The sequence below is a fragment of the Phoca vitulina genome, unplaced genomic scaffold, assembly GCF_004348235.1.
Source record: "Phoca vitulina isolate PV1807 unplaced genomic scaffold, GSC_HSeal_1.0 scaffold14, whole genome shotgun sequence".
In the NCBI taxonomy this organism is placed as follows: Eukaryota; Metazoa; Chordata; class Mammalia; order Carnivora; family Phocidae; genus Phoca; species Phoca vitulina.
In genome coordinates, this window is record NW_022589717.1 from 27,769,378 (window position 1) to 27,778,036 (window position 8,659).

Genomic DNA, 8,659 nt, shown 5'->3' on the forward strand with positions numbered 1-8,659 from the left:
TCCATGAAAGCAGGGATTTGTGTTAGCTTTGTTCATTGCTCTGTATCCAGCTCCTAGAGGAGCGCTCAGTACTTACCAGGCACTCACTACATATTTGTTCAGTGAATGAATGAATGAACAATGGCACTGTGAGCTCTTGGCACTCAGGAACAGATGGAAGGTCAGGAACAGGGAGTCTTTCCGCCCCTTCACAGGCTTTTGCTGATTGCAACAGGAAGACGTGAGTAGACCACCCAATGCATTTTCAATCTGGTTCATCAGTCAGCAAGTCAGTGGCCCTCCCCCAGGAGGAGGGGCAGGGCAGTGGTTGTAATAGCCACCATTCATGCCACTTACACTGTTCATAATTATAATCAACTCATCTCTAAAACTCTCTGAGGTAGGTGGTATCTTTATTCCCAGAACTGAAGCATGAAGAGGTTAAATAACCACTCCCCAAAAGACACAGCTAGTAAGTAGTAGGTCGAGAAACCAAATGCAGATCTGTCTGAGGCCGAGTCCTGGCTTTTCACTGCGAGCTCTCATCTCTTTTTGTTTTTGGAGGTATTTTAAGCTGTGTCAGGGGCTGCTCACCAGATGGCTTTTTAATCTCTCTCCTGTTGCTACATTATTAATCTCTAAATTGTTTAGTGGAGAGAAGAACTGGTACAGAAAGGAGGCATCTACATGGGAGAGGCTTCCTGGGAGAGCGGCTGACATTTCACGTGGGCCTGGGAGGGGGGGCTAGGTTTCGGTAGAGGAAGGAGAGACGGGAAGCACGTTATAGCAGGGGGAACAAACTGGAATCCATCAGGATAGCAGCTGCCGTCATGGGGATCAAACAGACACACCCCTGTTACTAGCAACACAAAGCTGTGAATCTGATTTAGTCCAATATTTTGCCAGTGGTTGCTTCCTGCTTTTGTTTGCTCAGAAAGGGATAAAGAACTTGCAATCCTCCATTTTCTGGAAGTCCACACTATGTTGGATTTTTGGCACTCCTTCTGGAAAATGGTTGATGCTTTGTGCAGGGTTCTGCAGGTAGAAAAGCCCCATGGCCTAGAGGCTTTCCCTGGGCTTGCTCTCTCCTTAGAATATATCATACTGAGCTCTGGACAGTCAGCGGCCACATGGCCTTTGCATAGGCCCCGTGGAAGCTGAGATCCTCTCTGGTCCCTGCATCTCCACAGGATGGAGTGGAAGGTGCCCTCAGACCAGTAGAGTAGATGGAGGTTGGGGATCTGCAAGGCTAATTTATTCTGCCAAGTGTAAAGCATTTTGAACTTGCTCCACCCTTCTTATTTTCCATCTGTCTTAGTATTCATTGCAGTAATATTTGGGCATTTTGAAAAGAGTGATATTTTAACATGAAGCTCTTCCAAAGAGAAAGAAAAATATCCTCGTTTGGCATAAACCCGTCATGCAAATTAGCCTAAATAAAAATAAGACTAAAGACAACTTAGAATATTATCATACTTTCCCTGGCTCCTGCCAGTCACTGCTGTCAGCTGTAGTGTCTCTCTACCCTGGTGACAGTGCTGAGAAGTGGGGCTTACATTTCTGGAGAGGTCGATGCTAAAGAACCCATTCAAGAAGAATGGACATCAAAGACCCCGCACTTGAGCTGCATTGGAAGCACCCATGGAAGGATTGCCTAGAAGTGTATTCCCATGAGGTTCTATGTTCAACTCATCACAGACTGACCCATCAAGGACTCTGACATTCACTGTTTTGTTCCTGGGAGACTATTTAAGTAGCGTGTGTGTGTGTGTGTGTGTGTGTGTGTGTGTGTGTTTATTAAGGGCCAATGCTATGCAAGCTGACATAAAAATTTAAAAAGGTTTTTTTTTTTTTTCCCTTCTGGAGAAGAAGAGAATGCAGTATTTCAAGACCGCTGGTACAGAAGTCTTCAGAACATGGTTAGCAAATCATTATTCTCGTGCCACTATTGGCAATGAACCAGTTTCTCTACTTTCTTTTCTTGCTTTCTCTTCTTACACTTCTGCTCTTTGTCTCCTTCTTGCTTTCTCTCTTTCCTTCTTTGCTTGGTGGGCCTTATGTTTTCTCTGGCCTCCAGGATTATCCTGGCTGGAAGCAATACACAAGTCCAGAACTGAGGGCATATTCCATGGCTACCCGAGACATCGGATCGTTTTTATTATTAATTTCCTCAAGTCACGCTTAAAATGGTATCATTGGATACAGTCTCAATTCCTTCCCTAAGCCTAGTTATATTTCAGAGCCATTCTGAAAGCGGAATCAGCCTGCTATATTTATTCCAATGTTCTATTTCAATCAGACATTGAGACAACTGGGACAACACCCTTACTGGACTTGTCGCAAAAGAGACAAACATGTTACAACAGTCATTTCACATCTTTTATTTCAAAAGTCATAAGGATGGGAAGGGTTATGTATCCTACTGCAGCTTTGATGTGTTGGGGAAAATTTGTAATACTACATGAAATCAACAATGCTGACTTTCAAACTTCTTTTTATTAATCTTTTTTTTTTTTTTAACCATGGAGACCATGATCTTGCAGAAATACTTCACTGAGGAAACATGCCAAGAGATACAGGGAGAAGTGCTGAGGTGGCCAATCTATAAAGTTAGTTTTCCAGTTAAGTCAGGGAGGAGACTAACAAGATTTCCGAAGTATCATATGGACCCCCTTCCTCTAGATGTTTTTGTTTACAAGCTAAGCATCCACTCTCTTATTTGTCTCCCTTACTAATCATGTTCTTCACATTCTTGTCAAACAGCCTCATTTTCTTATTCTTTTTCCTCTTACCTCAAGTTCCCAATCTTTTCAGCAGATCAGATTCCAGACCTCAGCTGTGTGGCTGATTTGTAACACAATCCTTCATTTCTTTGGTCTGCTCCTTGATCTAGTAATTCCACTCAGATTTACTTCTTTATATTGGTATGTGCAAATATTTAGGCATAAATGTAGCCATGGGAGCATCAGTAATGAGACAAAAATCGGAAACATGAAGACATTTGTTGAATAAATTATGAACATTGATGAAATGGAATATTATGCGGTCATTTCAAATGATGTAAAAGATTAATGACATGAAAAATATCCCTAATGTATTATTTAGCAGAGATAAAAAGAAAGTTATAAATAGTATTGTCCCATTTTATCAAAAACATGTACATATGGGTTTTTTCCAAGACTGTTAGTATGCACATCAAAATGGAAACAATGGCTATCTCAGCGATAGGATTAAAGATGATTTTTATCTTTTTAATTCTTCTTTTTTCCCTTATCTATTTTGTGATTTTTATTTTTTCCTTGTATGTGTCGTCTCATACACATTCACACACATTTATGCATGTATATAGTATAAGTTAAATTTTATTTTAAAAATAAACTTTATCTACTTAATCTGCCATTCTTCAGGAAGTGAGGACTAAACTAAGGAAGGAATCAGAGAACGTGCATGGTGTTTAAGGGTAAGCCTCAAAAATGGTTTGGGCATGATGGGAGAGGAGGGTGGGGATGGGAAGAAGGAAGGGAGGGATAGAAAAGACAAGCTACAGGCCTGTGGCACTCAGTTCTACCAACATGGCTAAGGAGAGATCTGGTCAGTCTTTGGGTGTATAAAGGCTCTCTCCCAGAGCAGGAGGATTGGTCTTTCTACAGTGACCCAGAGAAAGGAGTGACTTCAAAGTCTAGTGTAAGGAACAGGGGGAGAATTTCATTTTAGGAAGCCCTGGAGGTAGACACTGAAAGAGTCCTGTAAGGCTGAGAGTTGCCACATGTCTGTGATGGTTACTTTGGAAATGGAATAGAACTGATGTTGAGAGTCAGATTTCTGAAAGGACAAGCAGTCTGGACCATCAGAAATGACCAGAGACCATTGCCAGGAAATTACTCTAGAGATAAACAAAATTATTCAGGAAAAATCCACTCATGTTGAGTTACAGCCCTCTTTTTAGGGGGTGGAAGTCAGTGTTCACTGACAAATCTATACCTGGGACAGACTCCAATCAGACTGTCTCCAGGACACCAAGGGGGGTGGATCAACGGCCCTCACTTTCTTTCACGATTATGAGAGGTTTGGAGGAGTTTGTCAATCCAGCTGATAACATTACTAGGGAACTTAGATTATACAGAACATTTGAGAGAGAATTGCAATTATTTCACCTAAAGAAATGATAGTTGATAGAAGTAAGATAAGACTACCTCGCCCCTATCAGGCTGACGTAAGAGAGTAAAACTAGGGCGCCTGGGTGGCTCAGTCGATTAAGCGTCGGACTCTTGGTTTCAGCTCGGGTCATGATCTCAGGGTCATGAAATCCAGCCCCGTGTTGTCGGGCTCTGTGCTCAGCATGGAGTCTGCTTGGGATTCTCTCTCTCCTTCTCCTTCTGCCCCACCCTCCTCTCTTGCACGTACTCTCTCCTCTCTCTCTCTCTCTCTCTAAAATAAATAAATAAATCTTTAAGAAAAAAAAGAGAGAAAACAATCTTTTGAAGGACAATGGAAAACATAAAGTCCAGAGACTTAATTTAATAAAAATAGTAAATCATTTGGGGAAATTGGAAAAATACCAGAAGAGAAGTCAAAATATGACAGTGGCAGAAAAAAAAATTTTTTTTAGACGAAGAAGTCAAATCTATACTCACTGGAACTTAACTAGTCCATTCCTGAATTAATCAAAGAGTTTATGCTTAAGGAAGAATGTAGAACATTTAGCCCTAGCAGAGAGAACCCTTGGCAGCCTAACCACCAGTCTGATCTGGTATAGCAATTCCCACGTGTTTATTTCTTTGTGTTTAAAAACTTTTGAGGGTCTTGAAAGTCAGTTCTGTTGCTGACACCTACAGTTTAAAATGGCAGCCCTGAGTGTTGCTAGCTTCTCAGTCATCAAAGAAATATTCCTCATGCTCCGTGTAATCCTCTTAGGATGGTGGGAACAGCCAAAGCTCTATTTTAGGAAGAACTTTCAATCATCGGGGATGAAGATCAAAGATTCTTTCGGTGATTGTTTTTCTTTTTGGATATAGCTTCCTTTGATGAGAGAATTGTATAAACCAGAACATATTTCATTCACAAACTTATTCACTAACTTATTCAATCACTCAACAAATGGTTATTGAACACGTATTATGGGCAAGGAACGGTGCTATTGTAAGGATAAAGAATAAAGAACAATTCCTGCCCTTAGGAAGTTCACAGTCTAAGCAAAGCTACTTGCAGACTGGGGGCTTTTCTGAAATGTATCACCAATATTAAATACAGTGTGCTAAAGAGTCCAATGGAGCTGATTTCACCAATTCCCCCAAGTGAATATTCTTATATTTTCTGCAGTGTCTTTGAGGTATCATTAATATGAATTAATTTCCCAGTGAAGGTGTGCCAGTTATCTTCTAGTTGCCTCTCCAGGTCTACTCTCCACCCCCCACCCCCCCCACCCCCGCCTCCACCCTCCCCTGCCCTAGATGCAGGCCTGAGTGCCCTCTGGCTGTTGGTTGGGTTCCTCCCATGAGAGGTGTGGCAGGAGATAAACAGGTGGGGATGTTCATTTCCCCAGCTCCCCCTCCGGGCATCTCTCTACCAAGACCAGTAGGGAACCCTCCCCGAACACCACCCTTCATGCCTGAGGGCAAAATGGCTCCCCACTATTGATATTCTGGGGCACTGCAATATCTCTGCTGGTTTCCTAAATCCAGCCCCCACTTTGTAAATAGTTCCTTTATTAAACTCTCTTCAAATTACCTAGTTTCAGGGTGCCATCCGTTTCATGTCTTCCTGATGCACAGGAGAAAGATTTCTTCATTAAAGGAAAAATCAAGGTATCTATTCTAGATTATTTCTGGGATCAGCATTAATGGAATGCTTAGAGGAAGCCTTAATTCAAATAATCCTTATTCCTAATTGTTGCTTTTCTGGTATGTAAATCAGTAGCACCTTATGAGATGTTAGTGTATCATAGATTTTAAAGCCTTTCGTGTTTCTTTCATCACCAAGGAAGCTGTAAACAGGTTAACTCCATGGCACTGCCAAGTTTCAGCCTTAATGTAACCATTCGCCCCATAGCTAGGAACTGTGGTCTTCCTCTTCCAGTTCAACCTGGTCCGAGTTCCCACTGCAGATCCTGACCTCAAGCATCAGGACTTGGGTCAAGGCTTGCTGATTTCTAGCCTGGCTGTGACCTTGTGTTCAGCCCCTTACTCTAGCACCTCTGCCACCATTCTCACGGGGACTTGAAATCCTACTCTAACCAATACCTTCCCAGGAATCCTGTAACCCATGTGTGACTGCCCCCAGCCGGGCCATAGTGACTGGGTCCTGACCCTCTGCTAACCAACCACTAGTGTGAACTGCCAGTGGGAATGGGTCTATGAATAGGGCCTGGTCTATAATTCCGGATCCTACCTTTATAATGGACTACACCCATCCTATGCCTTCATTCATTTATTAGGTGACTACTTAATCGTTCACTTATTTATTTATTTATTTATTAAATTTTATTTATTTGACAGAGAGAGACACAGTGAGAGAGGGAACACAAGCAGGGGGAGTGGGAGAGGGAGAAGCAGGCTTCCCGCCGATCAGGGTGCCCGATGCGGGGCTCGATCTCAGGACCCTGGGATCATGACCTGAGCCGAAGGCAGACGCTTAACGACTGAGCCACCCAGGTGCCCCCTTTCACTCACTTATTGAGTGACTATTCTGTTCCAGGCACGGTTTCAGGTCCTGGGGAGACTGGTTTCATATTAAATTTTGAAAGTAGGAATAAATGAATGAATTCTGCTTTTGGTAGCAAAAGGAAGGGGGATAACTTCTATAATTAAGCTTTAGCTTTAATTCATAACGTTGGTGTCTTCCTTTTCCCTTCAAATACACGCCTAGCACATCCCTCCTTGTTTTCTTTTAAAGATAGTTCCCTTTCCCTTAACAGATAAGTAAAACAATTGTGTTTTTAAACGATTGTATCCAAAGATCTGATTCTACTGTAATTCTACAACTCATATTTACTTTCAAAGACCATAGGTCTCAAATCATCAAAACTCCGCTTTTAAACTCTCATATCAATTGTGAGAACGAATATTCAGTATTTTATGCACCTCTATAGAATAAGGATATTTTTGTCTTTTCATTAACTATACAAACTGGCCCTGCTTTGCTGCGATGGATTTAACACATTCTTTTGAGTAAAATAGCTCGTACAATAGCTTCAGCAACAGCTTGCTGTCCATTTAAAGGTTTATTTAATAAAGCTGTTCAAGAAAGTTTTTATGTACAGTTAGGGAGACACATTTTTTTGGTTTCTTAATTCCGTAACTGACGATTTGGCTTTTATAACCACTTGTTTTATTTTTCAAGGTAAAGACAAGGGGTGGGTGAAGAGGGTGTTCTGGCTATTGGTTCCCAAGCTGGGGAGGGCAATAAGGCCAGATCACAAGGCAATTAGAACATTAACAAGGTTTTACTGCATCCCCCCAGGATGGAAATAATTGCTTTCTAAATGGGAACTTGGCCTCGGAGTGAACATGTCAAGAGTATCTACTCTGAACCTGGAAGAGACAGAAGCAGAAAACAGGACTCCTGATTCGTGTTCCATTATTTTAATCGCTCAATACCACTCCGTTTAAGCTAAAGAGATATAATGGTGCATTTGACAGATGCCTTCACATCAAGATTAGATAGGAACCCTGGAAGTCTAATGCTGAACCTTTCTTACCTTCTGCAGAGGATGTCACTCAAAATCTCTTGTCTCAATCCCTCTTCTCTGACTGCTTACGAAATTCAGAGCCATTCCTCCTGCAACTCAACAGTCTCCTCAGGTGAACCTTGCTTTACACGAAACATCTGTGTGTAAATAACATGGTAATAATTCAAGTCGTATTCTAAGTGCAACATAGGGATCTCGCTATTGAAAGGAACACCGAAATAAATGCTTTTGTAAGGCAGAATAGCTCTTTTGTAATGTACACAATATAAATGTAGATAAAGCTTCCAATTTACCTAAATTTAGATTTTTACATAGTGGATTTCATTAAAGCAGAACCTATCTGTAAATGAAAATATTTTAAGCTTCAGCCCTTTGCCCATCATAATGGTTTTTAAAAATCTCATTACAATAAAACCCATCAGTTTGAATAATTAAATACAAAAAAATGCTTTCCACATGCATTGAAATTTCTGATTTTAGTAGGAAAAAACCCAACAGAGTGCCTTGTTTTTAAGCTCTTATTTCAATCTTGTTTTAAAATGGCAAACAGTATAATAACTCGCGTCATGTAGAAAGTACACGGCAGCGTGGCAGGGTGACTGAGGAAAGACCAGCGTCTACGTTAGGACAATAGAGGCAGATACAAAGGAACAGAGTCTGAGTGCTCCAGACCTCTGGAGAAGGTACTAGCTAAGCGGTCAACATGTATTAATTTATTTCAGTCTTTACAACTAAGCAAGTGTTAACATCCCCATTTCTACAAAGGAATGGAAGCTTGGAAACATGAAGTAACTTGTCCAACGTCACACAGGTTCTAAGCAGTGGTCAGAAATCAAATTCACCTCTCTGCGTCTCAATTAAGAGCTCCCGTAACCCCTCTGCTTATTGTTAGGTTGAAACTTAAATGGTCGGTAATAGTACATTTTTGACCAACAAAGACGGAAGTTCACACGGTTCAACTAAAACCTCTCTACCATACAGAAATGAAAATAG